Source organism: Myxine glutinosa, chromosome 7, assembly GCF_964187855.1.
Source record: "Myxine glutinosa chromosome 7, kmMyxGlut1.1, whole genome shotgun sequence".
Classification (NCBI taxonomy): domain Eukaryota; kingdom Metazoa; phylum Chordata; class Myxini; order Myxiniformes; family Myxinidae; genus Myxine; species Myxine glutinosa.
This window is the reverse complement of record NC_136267.1, coordinates 132,740,600-132,758,099: the sequence shown is the minus strand read 5'-3', so window position 1 is coordinate 132,758,099 and position 17,500 is coordinate 132,740,600. Positions and strand designations below refer to the sequence as shown.

The 17,500-nt window shown below is 44.6% G+C and overlaps 1 protein-coding gene across 9 annotated transcripts in view; it reads left to right on the top strand.

Moving 5' to 3' along the window:
* The window catches only part of EIF4B (eukaryotic translation initiation factor 4B), a 193,464-nt gene that overhangs the window by 58,990 nt on the left and 116,974 nt on the right, over positions 1-17,500 (top strand). The window lies entirely within an intron of this gene.

Here is a 17,500-nt window from a genome sequence, read left to right as displayed (position 1 = left end):
GGCGAAAGCTCGTAACTCAGATCTCGGCTCGCATCTCAAAGCAATAAACCGCCCGAGCGACGGCTCGTATCTCGAAAAACTCGTAAGTTGGGGCACTCGTAAGTCAAGGTTCCACTGTATATATATATATATATATATATATATATATATATATATATATATATATATATATATATATATATATATATATATATATATGTGTATATGTATGTATACATACAGTGGCAGAGTGATGGTTTGTGGTGCTCGAGGCGAAGGTCAAAAATATCGCCCCTGCAGGTACTGACATAGACAGAAATTCCTATTGAGGGGGCCATATGAAATATCTCCAAGCTTCCCCAGCGGAATCAGTAGCAGAGCCCTGGAACCTGTTCAAAATGAGAATAGATTTAGATATGATCTCCTGAGATGCTCAGGCTTATTAACGACAAAGAATCCGGAAAAATTCCTATGTTTCTAAACACGCGCCTAAACTAAAACACGTGTTTTCTAAACACGTGTTTTCTAAGCACGTGTTGCTCAACATGTTAAGGTGCATAGAGCAGTTTAATAGGTCCTTCCATGACTTTGTATTCCGATTACAAAATAACTACCAAAAACAATGATAACATTGTAACAAAGCATTTATTAATACTAATAATATTAACAATAATAATAATATTCGTACCATTTGTCAATAATAAAACGAAGGAATAATCCCCGCCCTGGTCAAGCAGACCTGGACTTAATGAAAGGTAAACTAATGCTGAAGCAGTTGAGCAGACAGGTATACTACAAGGCCATTAACAAAACCTACATCAAACATGCATGCAGCATGGTGTGGTATTTCTATGGCCCAGAAACTGGAGCTGATGAGACAGAGCAGCAGAGGAAGGAAAGAAAGTTAAATAACTCACTTGACACGTGATCCTGGCCTCAATAATTGGGACATAACGCCGTGAGACATCAAGATTTGATCGATGTAATTAAATAACAAACGTCCAACAGTAACACCCCTCCATCCCTTGGGCCAATGGGCGATCTTTGTAAAGTAAATTGGGCCAATTGTGTTTTTGTCGAAACTGTATTTATCTTTCGGTGTGTGTACCCATAGTGTGTCCCTTGGAAGATTCTCCGTGTTAATCTTTCATACCTGTATAAAAAATCGTCGGTTAATTAGTGTCGCGTCTTTTGAGGCTTTGTACCATGCCCTACCTTGAGGCTTTGTTTTTCTCTCAGCGGTCCATCGATTGTGCTCCAATTACTTTCGTTCTCTTAGTTTTTCCCAGTCTTTTCACCCCATACTTCCTTGTTTAAAATCTCAACTCAAAAAAAAACCCCCCCCCCAAAAAACATTTCCTTCTCTGTTCTTATTCGTTGTTCTTATTCGTTGTTCTTATTCGTTCGTTCTTTCTTCGACCACGTGTTTCACCCCCATTTCCCCAGATAGTTTTCACTGTTAAATTTTAAAATGTTTGAACTTTCCCCTGAAGTACTGTATTCTGTCGTATATTATAACACCTTTTTCTTCTTCTTCTTTAAAAGGGTGCTTTCGACTTGCTCACCAAATCTATTCATTCCAAAAAAAAATTCCATCTCTTACAGTGCCTCTTTCATACATTCCCTAAACTCACCTACACTCCACCCCCCCACGCCCCCCTCCAGCGTCCTTAAATGTATTTTTGACTCGAAGGTCACAAGAAACTCATTTTGCAATAAATATTCATTTCCCATTAATCGTACACTTTCTAAAATCCAATCTCACCCCTCCCCTCCAAATCTTTCCCATCACCCCTCCCCTCCAAATCTTCCCCATCACCCCTCCCCTCCAAATCTTCCCCATCACCCCTCCCCTCCAAATCTTCCCCATCACCCCTCCCCTCCAACACTTCCCCATCACCCCTCCCCTCCAAATCTCTCCCCTTGCCCCTCCCCTCTAAATCTTCCCCATCACCCATCTCTTTCAAATCTTCCCCCTTGCCCCTCCCCTCCAAATCTTCCCCATCACCCATCCCTTTCAAATCTTCCCCCTTGCCCCTCCCCTCCAAATCTTCCCCATCACCCATCCCTTTCAAATCTCCCCCCTTGCCCCTTCCCTCCGAAACTCCCCCCACACCCCTCCTCTCCTAGACTCCTTCTCTCCCCTCCCCTACCCCCTCACCCCTCCCCTCCAAATCTCCCCCATCTCCCATCCCTTTCAAATCCCTCCCCTTGTCCCTTTCCTCCTAAACTCCCCCATAACCCCTCCCCTCGTAAACTCCCCCCCGCCCCTCCCCTTCAAATCTCCCCACCCTCATTTCTTCTCCATTTCCAGCCTCTCACCCGTCATCCTCAAAGCGTCCTCCCCGCTTCTTCCCCCTTCCAACTCTCACCTTCATCTCCCCCAACCTTCTGCCTCACTCTTCCCCTTCCTCAAATAAGACCTCACTGTGCCTCACCCAATCACCATCAAACCTTTTGTCCGCCCCATCCTTCCCTTTCTCCAAGCTATTCTGAAATCTCTGACACACCTTCAACAGCTCTCCCTACCCCTCCCCCCACCCCCCCTGTTCTGTTTACGATGCTCCCCCTCCCTCTTCATTAACGGTATGGACCTCAAACATCCGGGGCCTTCGCTCAAACTTGACTGATCTCTCCATACAGGTTGCTTCTGACAAACCAGACGTGATCTTCTTTACAGAAACTTTCCTCCTTCATGATGTCTCTGATTCCTTACTATCTCTCTCGGGTTACTCCCTCCTCCCTCCATATGATAGACCTGAGCCTCGTCCTGGAGGTGGGGTTGCTATCTTTATCAAAAACTCTCCCACACTCGCCCTGCACTGCCCTCTCTCCACCTCACCCCCAGGAATACCTCTGGCTATGGCTTCCCCTTTGCTCCCACCTTTTGTTCATATGTGTGTTGTACCGTCCACCAAACAGTGATGACTACATCTACATCTCGCTGTCTGATAATATGGACCAACTTCTATCAACTCATCCCAACTCTCTCTTCCTTATATGTGGTGATTTCAATTGTCACCATGCCAGTTGGCTGGGTGTGGGTACCCCTCTCACCAGCCATGGCTCCTCGGCAAAGGACTTCTGCAACTCACTGGGACTGACACAATCTGTCAATTTCCCGACCGGATCTCAGTCAATGGAGCATCTTCTCTTCTGGACTTGGTTATGACTAACTTCCCTGCAAATGTCTGCTGCTCTTCTTCTGCTCCAATCGGCTCATCTGTTCATGCGCTTGTTAAAGTGGACATCTCTCTGACCATTCTCAGAGAGCCTCCTCAGCATTGACATGTCTGGAATTTCACTCAGGCCAACTGGCACGGTCTTCAAGCAGCCATCAATCATCTGGACTGGTCTCCCATCTCTACCGCCTCTGACATCAACTCATCCTGGGAATTCTTCCAAAGTAAATTGCTCTCTCTCATGCACAGATTTATCCCATCTCGTCTTCAGTTGTCATACCCTTCCTCCCGTCCGTGCTACCCGAAATCTTGTGGTGAGGCGATTGCCCAGAAAAAACTTGCCTTCGTCTCATGGAAAGCAAATCCAACGGAAGGAAATCTCATTTCCTTTCACAAAGCCCGAAACAAGTGTGTGTCCACCCTCAGGAGAGCCAGGAAACAATATCTCTCTGTTCTCAAGACCGAACTCTCTCATCTGTTTCCCTCTTCCAAATCCTGGTGGCATCTAGTCAAATCTGTTTCTGGTGTTTGTTCCCCCTCCATCCCCTCCCTTACCTCAAATGGCTACACAGCTGACTCTCCACGTGAAAAAGCTGAATGCCTCAACTCTATGTTTGCCTCTAAATCTTGTGTCCCAAACCCGTCCCTCTCTGTACCCACCGTACCCAGTCGTACCCAGCTGCTCCTGGACGCTGTGTCCTTTCCTCCTCACAAGGTGGAAAAGTTTCTGTCAACCCTCGACTCTGATTCTGCAACTGGACCTGACGGCATCAGCCCACGGGTCCTCAAATCCTGTTCTTCCGCACTTTCACTCCCTCTCTCTGTTCTCTTCACCCTCTCTTTTGCTCAAGGTCATCTGCCATCTGCTTGGAAATCAGCCAACATCACCGCTTCACACAAAAAATGTGCAAAAACAGATCCTTGCAACTACAGACCAATCAGCCTTTTCCCAATTATCAGCAAAGTCATGGAATCCATCATTGCTTCGGATATGAAATCTTTCCTCTTCTCCAATGGCTTGATCTCTGATCATCAATTTGGTTTCAGACCAGGTCCCTCTACTCTGGACATGCTGCTTCTGCTGTCTCAACAATGGATGGAGGCCCTCAATGCCAAACAGGAAATTAGAGCTGTCTCCCTTGACATATCACATGCCTTCGATACGGTCTGGCACCCCGCTCTGCTCACCAAACTCTCCTCCTTTGGTATCCATGGAAATCTCCACGCATGGCTGGCGGACTTCCTCTCTAATCATAGTCAACATGTGGCCCTGAATGGGTTTCCCTCATCTCCTCTTCCTGTTCAGGCTGGAGTTCCCCAAGGCAGTGTTCTGGGCCCTGTGCTTTTCTGGTCTTCATCAATGATCTCTCTGACTCTCTTGAAAATCCTCTCTGTCTCTTTGCTGATGACGCCACTATCTGCCGCTCCATTCCTCATCCCTCAGATCGGCAGTCTGCAGCCTCCTCACTCTCTGCAGACCTGGACAAAATCACAGACTGGTCAAACAAGTGGAACATGTCTTTCTATCCTGACAAATCTCACACTCTTACGATGTCTCTCCGAAAATACCGACTGGACAACCCTCCCATCCACTTTCTGAATAATCCTCTCCAAGAAGTTCTGTCACTCAAGCTTTTGGGTCTCACTATCTGCCATGATCTTTCCTGGGAAAACAACATTTCAAATCTGGCCTCCAAAGCCAGTCGCCGACTGGGCATCCTCCGTCATGCAAAGTCCTTCCTTGGCACACCTGAGCTCCTCACCACATACAAGGCTTTCATCTGCAGCTCAATGGAATACTGCTCTCCTCTCTGGGCTGATGCTCCTGCCTCACACCTAGCTCGTCTTCATGCTGTTGAAACCAAAGCGTTCAGAATCATTGGAATCTCCCGTGATGAAGCTATCTTCGAGGGCCTTTCACTTACTCACCACAGGCAGGTTGGTGGTCTTTCCGTCTTCTACCGACTCCTCTCTGGCCTTGGTCCCCCCAGCTCTCTGGGCTCTGTCCCCCAAATATTCCTACAGGTCGCACAAGATCTGCCTGCAACCCTCTTATGGTTAAACTGCCAAAATCAAGACTCTCTGCTCACCTTCACTCCTTCATTCCTCTTTTCTCCCGCCTCTGGAACAAAAACTCCCTCACTCTCTTCAATCCCACTCTTCCCTCCAGGTCTTTAAAACAGCTGTTCACCACCATCTTTTATCTTCCCCCATCCAAAACCTTGATCTTTTCTACCCCCGCTTATTTCACCCCAAATCCACTTTTTTGAAATACCAACCTCTTTCCTGGAAGTCCTTGGTGTCTGTGTGTTTTATACTTCTCCCACCTCCTCCCCCCCCCCCACCCCCCACCCTTCCCACGCCTCCTCCCCCCAAGCCCTCTCCCTCTCACACATCTCCCGATGTCCCTGCTCTCAAGTGTTGTGTTTGTGTGCTTCCCCTTCTCTCCCCATCTTGTCTACCGTTCCCCTTTTTATATACTTTGTTTGTCTGTTTGATTTGTTTGTGTGATAAATGTTAGCTCTTTCACGAGCCTCGATTCTGCATACAAAAAAAAAAAAAAAATCTCCATGTAATACCGAGTCCATATTAAATTTCATTATTCAAGATAAGAGATCTACGGAGCAGGCAGCCCGATAATTACCATTATTCACACCATAACACAGATTTATTTATTGTGAGAGATGTCCGTGAAGTTAGCACCCTTTACCCTTTACCCTTTACCCGATTCAAAGTTAGGGTTGTGCCATTACAAAAATGGGAGGTGTTGTGGATTTCTTTGTACAAAAGGCGGATGCGAATGCGTAAATATGGGTATATTATGGACTATGGTAATCCGATAATGGTTAACTTAATAATGATATGATGATGATAATGATATGATATGATGATAATATAATGATGATAATGGTTAATGATAGGCTAACCCCCGCTCTAGCAGGGAAAATGGCCTTAAAATGCCTGTTGTGTTGTGTGTGTGTATATACAGGGTGCTTCAGAAACAAGACCAAAAGTTTAACAGCGGCAAAGCAGGGCTTTTAAAATATTATAAACCACAAACACATATGATTAGCTTTTTAAACAGTCACTAATGCTGTTTGTAACATTGAACAAAGAAATTTGGAGGAATCCCAACATCTGTGAGGTAAGTTTTACTTACAGAACTGAGCGAAGATCTACTGTAATTTATATACCCCACAAGGGTTGGAGGTGTGTTCATTTACCAAGCAGCTAGCTAGCGCTTGCCAAGCCAGCCGTTCCTTAACGGTTTTGAATGGAGTGCTTGCTCGAATGCTTAAACCACTTGGCGATCTCTCCACAAGAAACTTGGTAAATGAACACACCCAATGTTCGAGACCCGACCATAGATCGACTGTAATCTATAGACCCCAAAGAGGAATGACGCTTTCTGCAGCTCCCATAGTGAGTGGGTGTACTTGTAAATTAAAATGTCGGTCGGTGCAGTCAACCGTCGTAATGACATCATAAACGTGATGACGTAACGGACACAAAACTGCCGCTACTTTAATATGTAGATATATTTTAACTTCCAGTACTTTTGCAGTCACTACGAAGGGATTAGTGTTACGATTAGATTTACTATAATATTAACGTTATATTTCGAAAATGATATTGCCATTAAAAAACCGAGGCTAATTCCTTACTTCTGCGATTATTCTGCTTCATTCTGCTTCTATTCTGATTATTCTGCTTCTGCTGATCACTGATTCATGAACCATACACCGCTTCAACCCATTAAATTTGTATTCATGACATTGGGATTAAAGTGTTATGTTCATATTTACTCTATTATTATTATAATTATAATTATTGTTACGAAAATGATACTACTGAAACGATACACGACCTTGTTAAGAAACCTGGGCTTAATTTGTCTTATGAGGCATAACGCCTAAGGCCTATACGTATTGTATTGTTGGAAGACCTGTAATGCCGATGCTTTCGATATTTGATGGTCATTTTAACAATCGGTTTGTTTGTGTTTGACACTGAATGAAAAACGTAAAGGGAGAGCACGGCGATTGTGATATATGACAGGTTCGGCGATATGTTCAGCATGAACGGCATATAGATCAAAATGGCGGTGTGTGGAGAGTCAGCCGCCGTCCTGCCGTAATGACATCAGACGTAATCACAGCACCCTGTCATGTGACCAGATCCTCAGCTCTGATTGGTATACGTTTGAGGGGACATACATACATACATACATACATACATACATACACACACACACACATACATATATACAGATGGACAAACACTGTTCTAGCCTGCTTTGCCTGATGGGCTACACCATAAAAATGTTAACACTTATATGGGACAAAATTCTCAGAAGTGTTGACATTTTTTGAAGCACCCTGTTTCCCATATCCCATATTTCCCATATCCCATTTCCCATTTCCCATTTCCCATATCCCATACCTGGGATCCGAGACCTCAAAATTTGATTTTGAAGTGACACCCCTGCTGTAAAATGTTTGACCCCTAGATCATGTCTGTGGGGGTGTTAGCCACCAGAAAAGTGACTTTAGCAAGGTAGTTTGGATTGCGCGAATTCTGTACGGACATTTTTTAACTTGGGGCGTCAACTGTAAAAAAGCAAGAAATTTAGGGGTAGGGGAAATTCAATTCACAATATATCCCATAATACAGGGGTGAGTGCAACAAATTACCACTCATTCTTTTTGTTATAAAGTTGGCTTTTGTATGAAACATGATTCAACGTGATTGGACCATCCATGAGGTCAGCAGAGGTCAAAAGGTCACGGAAGGTGGGTTAAGCTAAAAGTTTAGCTCCTTTCGTAAATAAAATCACATTTTTCCTACTTCAAGCTCAATATAGCCAAACTTTTACACCCAAAATATGTTGTTTGTACCCCTCTGATGTTTTTGGGAAAGAAATGCCCCGACTGAACTTAACTTACTGGCATGTGTGTCACTTTAGATTTGCATAACTTAAAAATAATCACCAAAATCGGGCATTCACACGATCTATTTGCATGGTACTCTTCAACATGTTTTAAAATGACAAGTAATACCACATACTGTCTGGAAAAGTGTCATTACCTCTATTTACTCATCATCATCACCGTCATCAGTCAGAAGCCGTCCACATTTTTCTCTGTCGCCATTGCAGGCACATGCAATGATGCATGGTACTCCAGCTTTCACATAAGGGCAATTCCTCAGGCAGTTCGGTTTCTTCTTACATTTGCAGTACTTCAACTTCGCAGCAAAAGGCTTTGATGGCTTGCTCTTCATGACAGGAATTAACCTGTCACCATCCACACTCCTGCCATACTCTTCAGGTGGAAGAAGCACTGGATTGCTGAGTGAAGCTTGCTTGTATAAGCTGATCTGACAAAGGCTCCTGAGAACGTGGAAGTGAAAAGCATCTTCTGTTGGAGGAAGGGAGCGCAGATCTAGTTTGCTAGATGCAAACAAGTGGGCGCGGAGCTTATCCAGGGATGAATACCCTGGCTTGCCGTAGAGATCACAAAAGAAGCTTCGTGCTTCAGTTATCACCTGATCATGTGCAGAAGGTCCGGATTCATGTCGGATGAAATTGGACAACGCTGGCTGTTTGTCAACATGCTGGAGTGCGACTTTCACTGCTCTCTTCTTACCCCGTTTGAAAGGATAGCTCACCGAATCACAACCTGACAGAATGTAGGAGATGAGCAGTGTGTCTGTGAGTGCCAATACGTCCTTTCCAACTGCTTTGGCCAACTCATTCACCAAGTCATGGATGGGGAGGAACAGATCATCCTTTTCCACCCATAACTCAACAACGTTTGTCAACCGAGGGAAATGATACATTGACAAGACGATGATATCTGTATCTGTAGCCTGAATGACAACTACGCTGTTGTCACAACTAGCAATGTGAGCAAAGATTCTGGTGTCCGCCTCCTCGTGGTTAGGGCAGTACAGCTCATCAACATTGGTATGTTCCGTCTGCGTCACACGAGTTGCCTGGGCGTTGACCCCAAGGACCAGGCAGAAGCCATCAGGCCAGGATGACTCCTGGGACCAACGTGAAGCAAGATACGACAGCAGATTGGTCTTGTTACAAGGGTTTGACAGGAATGTGTTCCAATCAGGGATTTTCATGATGTCCGCTGGAACAAACTCTGGCAAGTTGGTATTTGACTCCCGTCTCTGGCGTTCATCCCCTTTTAGACTCTTTAACCCAAAATCATATTGATCGCCCACGAAATGCACTTCAGTGCAATGTCTGGGTTTCATGTTCAAGTGTTTGTTCCTGTACCTTTCCTGAAGTTGGTCAAATGTACTCGAACCAAGTGTGTTGAACCGCTGGATGAATGCCATTGCATCGACTACATAAACTGCATCAGATGCAGAAGGAGGCAACTCTTTTAACGGTTCCCATGACTCGGCAACCTCTGCCTGTAGAGTGGATAGATAGTTGGATTTGCAACCTTTGCGCATGGAAAATCCATTCTTCTCTGGCTCAAACAACGAGGGAGGGTACTCAAGCCATTCGTAACTAAATGCCTCAGTCCGTGCCTCATCACTCAGGTCCTGTGCGAAACAAAGTTGCCCTTGTCACTGCACTCTCCTCTCTGATGACTTCTTTCACAGTGTCCATCTTTTCTTACTTTTCTTCAGATGCGTGGCGAATGTTTCTATCTTCGGTTGGACAATCTTGTCTGCATTCGTCGTCGTAGCAGCATCCATTGCCTCCAAGCCTAGACGTTTGGCATCTACCAGGGTAGTTGCTGCAAGAATCTGACCTGTGGATATGTTCATTAGTTTATCTGTCGCAAGTGAAGGATCGAATGGGTTTTGCATCTTCTCTTCCACGGTCCGTTTGATCTGCAACACGGCTTCCATGTCTTTCCTCAGCTTCTCGTGGTGGTCAGATTGCGGCGAGGCCATGTGTGCCATCTGTTTTACACTTTCAGAGACGGAGGTCATGAACGGTAGAGCCTTGATGTACTTTTCGCGTGCTGATGCAGACTGTTATACCCTTAAAGAGGCTTGTTTTGCCTTCCCTATTGTAGGTCTGTTCAAGGGCAAGGTCTGTCCACACACCATTAAAGTCTCCTGCAGTCTGGTGAACTGTGAATTTGCCAGCTGCAAACTCCTCGTGCACTTCTGGTGCTGTTTCTGGAAGCTTTTGCGTTTTTTTTTTTTTTTTTTTTTTTTTTTGTATACAAGATCGAGGCTCGTGAAAGAGCGAACATTAATCACACAGAAAGACAAACAGACACACAAAACAAATAACATCGGGAGCGGTAGACAAGATGGGGAGAGAGGGGGAAGGACACAAACACAACATTTGAGAGCAGGGACCGAGAGACATGGAGACATCGAGAGAACTGTGGGAGGGAGAGGGCTTTCGGGGGGAGGCATGGGAAGGGGGGGGGGTGGGAGAGGTATAAAACATATGGACACTGCCAAGACTTCCAGGAAAGAAGTTGGAATTTCAAACAAGGTGGATCTGGGGTGAATTAGTGGGGGTAGAAAAGATCAAGGTTTTGGATGGGGGAAGATAAGAGATGGTGGTGAACAGCTGTTTTGAAGACCTGGAGAGAGGAGTGTGATTGAAGTGAGTGTGGGAGTTTGTTCCAGAGGCGGGAGAAAAGAGGAATGAAAGAGTGAAGGTGAGCAGAGAGCCGAGATTTCGGCAGTTTAACCATCAGAGGGTGGCTGGCAGATCTTGTGCGACCTGTAGGAATATTTGGGGGACAGAGCACAGAGAGAGCTGGGGGAGCAAGGCCGGAGAGGAGTCGGTAGAAGACAGAAAGACCACCTACCTGCCTGCGGTGAGTGAGTGAAAGGCCCTCAGAGATAGCTTAATCGCGGGAGATTCCAATGATTCTGAAAGCTTTGGATTCAACAGCGTGAAGCCGAGCCAGGTGTGAGGCAGGAGCACCAGCCCATAGGGGAGAACAGTATTCCATTGAGCTGCGGATGAAAGCCTTGTATGTGGTGAGGAGCTCAGGTGTGCCTAGGAAGGACTTCGCACGACGGAGGATGCCCAGTCGGCGACTGGCTTTGGAGGCCAGCTTGGAAATGTGGTTTTCCCAAGAAAGATCATGGCAGATGGTGAGACCCAAAAGCTTGAGCGACAGAACTTCTTGGAGAGGATTGTTGAGAAAGTAGATGGGAGGGTTGTCCAGTCGATCTTTTCGGAGAGACATAGTAAGAGTGTGAGATTTGTCAGGATTGAAAGACATGTTCCACATGTTTGACCAGTCTGTGATTTTGTCCAGGTCTTCAGAGAGTGAGGAGGCTGCAGACTGCCGATCTGAGGGAAGAGGAATGGAGCGGCAGAGAGTGGAGTCATCAGCAAAGAGATACAGAGGATTTTCCAGAGAGTCGGAGAGATCATTGATAAAGACCAGAAAAAGCACAGGGCCCAGCACACTGCCTTGGGGAACTCCAGCCTGAACGGGAAGGGGAGATGAGAGAAATCCATTCAGGGCCACACGTTGACTACGACCAGAGAGGAAGTCCGCAAGCCATGCATGGAGATTTCCATGGATACCATATGAGGAGAGTTTGGTGAGCAGCGCGGGGTGACAGACCGTATCGAAGGCACGAGATATGTCAAGGAGACAGCTCTGATTTCCTGTTTGGCATTGAGGACCTCCATCCATTGTTGAGACAGCAGAAGCAGCATGTCCAGAGTCGAGTGACCTGGTATGAATCCAAATTGATGATCTGAGATCAAGCCATTGGAGAAGACGAAGGATTTGATGTCAGAAGCGATGATTGATTCCATGACTTTGCTGATTATTGGGAGCAGGCTGATTGATCTGTAGTTGCAAGGATCTCTTTTTGCACCTTTCTTGTGTAAAGTAGTAATGTTGGCTGATTTCCAAGCAGATGGCAGATTACCTTGAGCAAAAGAGAGGGTGAAGAGAACAGAGAGGGCGTGAAAGAGTGTCAGAGCAGGATTTTAAGACCCGTGGGCTGATGCCATCTGGTCCACTTGCAGAATCAGAGTCGAGGTTTGACAGAAACTTCTCCACCTTGTCAGTAGAGAAGGACACAGAGTCAAGGAACAGCTGGGGTTGACTGGGTAAGGTGGGTATAGAGAGAGAGATGGGTTTGGGACACAAGATTTTGAAACAAACACAGAGTTGAGGCATTCGGCTTTTTCACGTGAGGTGTCGGCTGTTTAGCTGTTTGAGGTAAGGGAGGGGAAGGAGGGGGAATAAACACCAGAAACAGATTTGACCAGATGCTACCAGGATTTGGAGTTAGGAGACAGGTTTGAGAGTTCAATCTTAAGAGTAGAGAGATAGTGCTTCCTGGCTCTCCTGAAGGTGGACACACACTTGCTCCAAGCTTTGTGAAAGGAACTGAGATTGCTTTCAGTTGGATTAGCCTTCCAAAAGACAAAGGCACGTTGCTTAAGTTCAGACAGGCATTGATCCTGACTTGGTAGTCTGATTGATCAGACAGGTAGTGTGACACCTCCTGCTTCAGATCATCCAGTGTGGCAGGGCGGTTGACGTAGACAGTGCTCTTGGCAGCCCCCCAGAACCATTAGTCCAGAGGGTTCAAGTCTGGTCTTTGGGGTGCCCAGTCATGAGCTATACCCAGGGCAACGATGCGGTTTCTGAAGAGATGCTGCAGGAAAGTGATGGTGTTACCAGCTGTATGTGTGGTGCACCATCCTGCATAAACCAGGTCATTCTGTGCTGGTTTGGGGTGGCCTTTTGGGCTAGATCATTATGGAACTTCTGGAGCACGGCCCGGTAGCGCTCACCGTTGATCATCACCGCCCTGCTGTTGAATGAATCATTCCTGCTGTTGTCATTCTCAAATCAGTAAGGCCCTATTTCAGTAATCAGTAAGGCTCTTTCCCCATCTGGCATTGAAGGTGCAGAAGCATGTGACCTTAGGCCCTTTCAGGTACCTCTCGGTGATCTCCTCAGGTGGTTCTGCCCCTCAGAAAATGTTGTTGTATGAATATGATTTTGTCTCATACCATAGAGCCACCACTTTTATCTTCTGCTCCACTGTCAATGGCATAGTTGAGCTACGGAGCTAGAAATACCAGGGAACAAATACCACGATAGCACCACCAAACACTGAAAAGGAAAACGGTAATGGTCAAAAAACAAAAATGTCAGGAAGTCCAAGTTGTATTCATCTTTTTGAAACACCCTGTACATACTCCAAGTGTTTGACCAGCTTGTTATTTTTTGTTTGAGGTTTGAAGAGAGAGACGAGGCTGCAGCCTGCCTTGTCTGAAGGATGAGGATGTCATGGCAAAGAGTGGAGTTGTCAGCAAATATTGAGGATTTTCCAGAGTCAGAGATATCATTTATGAAGATCAGGAATAGAACTGGACCCAGAACACTGCCTTGTGGCACTCCAGCCTTGACAGGGAGAGGAGATGAAAGGATTCCGTTGAGTGCCAGGGTTTGCTATGAGAGTAGAGGAGGTCCGTAAGCAATGTATGCTTGCATTTTAAAAACAAAAGATCAGGATAAATATGAATTTCCCTTGAGGTGGAAAAAAAACAATATTGTAAATGAATATTGTGGTTGAATCCGCCATGCATCTGTTCATACAAACCTCTTGGGGAAGAAATCTGAGCTTTCAAATATACTGTAATAGAGGCATTTTTATTTCCTTGGTATTGCACTGTTGTTTATGACGTTTCTGCCCCTCTTCTGATGCAAAACCTCTTGTGTAGCAAAATATGCAATTTGAATTTCTTTCTTTTAACTGTTTTTTTTTACCTCGGGAAATAAGACCCAGAGCAGCCAGCGCAATTCTTTCCTGCCATCTTGAGTCCTGCATCAGCATGGAAGCAGATGAAGGTGGTTATGTGTAGATGAAAGAAGTCAGTGGGTGTTGTTTGTTATGAGTAAACAAAAAATTATCTGCAGCCCCTAGATTGATCCTCCTAATGCAGCCTGGTTTATGAATCATCATCTCTGCTTAAGTTGCATTGAACTTTTTGACCCCATGTTGCGGTTGTTCATGGTGTCGTTGCAAAACTAGGGCAAATGCACCTGTTCAAATATCGCGAGGTTCCAATTCCAACACGACAAACGAAAGCACACAATGTGAGAAAGGTAATAATGCTTTTTATTTTTCATCGATGCCTTCTAAAATGCAGTACGTGCTCTGCACACCAGATTTAAGAAAACGTTTTGCCAAATTCTTTGTGTTAGTGAAGCTCATTCCACTTGAAGGACCTGCAATGACAATAAACCACCAATGGAGATATTCAGTTTGAATGTTTGCAAGTGCAAATTTTTAATTTATTGTTGTCACATCTTTAGCAATTGAAAACACATTTCAGGAATAGAATAAATTTTATACAAAACAATAAAGTTGCTAATGTTGGGGAAGGATTTACAGGACCGCCAAAGTTACAAACCAAATTTGATGAGCTAGTGAAGTCCGTGTGCAAGATAACGTAATGCATATATTGAGAGTGTAGAACGGACGATGTATTTACAAATGAAAAGCGAGTTTCTTATTGATCATAGTAAACGTGTAAACATAAAATCGTGGAAACAATTTGAGGAAGTAAAGTTTACCCATTTTGAAACAGGATTTAATGGAATTGAGTCTCTAGTGCTTATGTCCAAAGGCAGTATTGTAATAGATAATAAATAAATTAAAAACATGGTTTAAGATTGACATCAAGTGCATTTGTCTCAGATATTACACTTTCACCATTTAGTGGATTTTGCTTTTTCTTGCCCTCAAAAATGATAATGGAAAGGTGAAGAAGAAAAGTACTCCCTTTACCCCCGTGGTCACTGGTGCTGTGGAAATAATACCCTGCGTTATTTATCAGTGGTTTTGTATCACTTATACCGATATATACACAGGGTAATCTATTAATTGAGTTTCTATTCTAAATATATAATAGCCGCAAATGGGCTGACGGTCATCTCTTGAGGTTGTAGTTCAGACCAGTGATTTGGTGGGATCCCCCTGGGAGGCCCCCATGGTTCAAAATTGAAAAATCGAAGCCCAAAGATTTGTGCAGGATACTGTCTTGTACTCATCTGTCAAGTTTCAGAACAATCAGCCAAGTGATAAGGAAAGAGTAGCAAAAAGTTGACGGACGGACGGACGGTCTGACATCCAGACATCACGACCCATTTTACAAATTCAACTCTTTTAGAATCGAGATATTATGACCTAAAAATCCTCTGTTTTTGATATTTATGAGCCCTGGTTAGTTCTGCTCGAACAGGCCTGAGGCATGTAGACAGTCAATCTCTCAGGGTCCACCCAGATATCCCTCACAACTAAGATGTGATCTTGCCTTCGTAGAGCCAGGATGGCACAGTCTTCCATAATGTGTTTTATTGTGTGTGGGTGGCATGGCAGAGTTTGCAGGTGTTATTGAGTCCGTTTGTACTGCAAATGTGGAGGTGTGAAAGCTGAACAAGATCATACCTGAGGATTGATTTCTATGTCGACAATATGAGGGGGTGGGGGGAAGGGGAGTTTAGTCTCCAAGGTACTGTTTGGACCCATGTTGCTGGTTACATTTGTGGTGATGTGGGTATAGATGTTTTTTTTGCAGTTGTTGATCAATTGGGGGATATTTTTGAAGGATGACATTGTAGTCTTTGTGGTGTATGTCTTAATGTGTCTCAAGCACGGTGGGTGGTTGGACATGCAGTGGCATGGTTATTAGGTTTGGCACTAGCAGCTGCAAGGAACAGGGCACCTCTCATGTCCAAATGGTCTTTGATTTTTAACATTTTTGCGTCTGTGTGTAGGTACTCCATGGGTGATGTTCATGTGCAACCTGTGGTGATGCGTTAGGCTTTGTTTTGTATGGTGTTTATGGCGTTGAGATGCGTTTGATAGGGTGGAGGCCCAGGATGACCTGGCGTAGTACTGTTTGTATATAATAGCGATATTGTTTCTTTGTGGTGTCCGGAAGTCGGTGCCTGTGATTGCCCCAAGTGTGTTCAGCCTGGGTATTCATGCTTTGCTTAACCCTGCATGCTCCAAGAATGTTTCAAACTCGTATGAGATGAATTATGGGCCATTGTCGGTGATGACTTTGGGCAGTCCCCATCGAGCAAAGAGCTCAATGAGAATGTTTATGATAGATGTCTAAGTCACTACTGGGGTCGCGGCAATTTCTATCCACTTCAAATGTCGGTCATGCACTACAACAAGGAATCTTTGGTTGTAGGGAGCACCATTTACTTCACCAAAGAGGTCGACTTGAATCTGGCTCCACGGTTTCTCTGGCCAAGGTATGGGTTGGAGTGGTGGTGTGCTGTTTACAGAGTTAATGGAGAAAATTTGTTTGTTTTCTGAATCATCAATCTGTCTGACACGTAGAAAATTGACTCTACCGCTGCTTCCATGGGACCGGTGGTTCTCCCAACGGTGACTGGGTTGGGAAACTTAGTCCCGCCATCCTCGTCGCCAAAATGTTGTATCTGGACGGATGAACCACATTAACACATGGGACCAGAGTTACCACGACTCGTATATTTCAGCCAACATGGCGGAATCTCAATACCCGTTAGCCTGGTCACATGACCTTCAATCGGCTCGTGTAGCGCATGATTATGCAAACACAACACAAACACCATCGTTTCCAGACCGTAAATGTAGGCCGGCGTTACTCATTACATCGGAACCTTTCCTTTCAATTTCCTTGATATCTTTCTGTCTGCCGTGAATCCATCCTCCTCCACGTATTTACACCCACCTAAATCCTCCTCTGCACCTCATCAGTTTATTTGGTGGAAACTACAAAACACTTATACCAGTGAGTGGGTGAGACAATAGGTAGAAAGGTTTATATATTTCATGTACGTATGTACAATGTCTACGTGATCTTTTTTTTAAACATTTGAGTGCTCGCTTCTTGTTCCCTCTTCTTGCATTACTTTTTTTTGTATTTTCACTACTTTCTGTAGTAATGTGATATTGAGTGTGATTATTTATTCTATTGACAGTTATCCAATATTTTGGGTTTTACTGCATTTTGCAAACGATGTCCAAATTCTTCAAATCTTCACTGTGTGCCAAGCAGTGAGTGTTACTCTGACATTCTCTCCCCTCCGGTTCTCCTGCTTAACCGGAAGATTTTTTTATTGGTACTTTATTATCAATATTTGTGGAATTTTGTCTGTCATTAAAATTAAACATTTGGCTTTCATTGAAACTGTATTCGTTTATGATATGGGCTTGTCATTTTGCACAGTTAAGTCAGTACTATTTTGTTACTTGAATCCATATATCACCCCTTGCTAAAATCAGTAAAATTGAAATAGGTTCCATTATCCCACATGTGGTGTGGGAATAGTTTGTTTTTTTTATCTCATTGT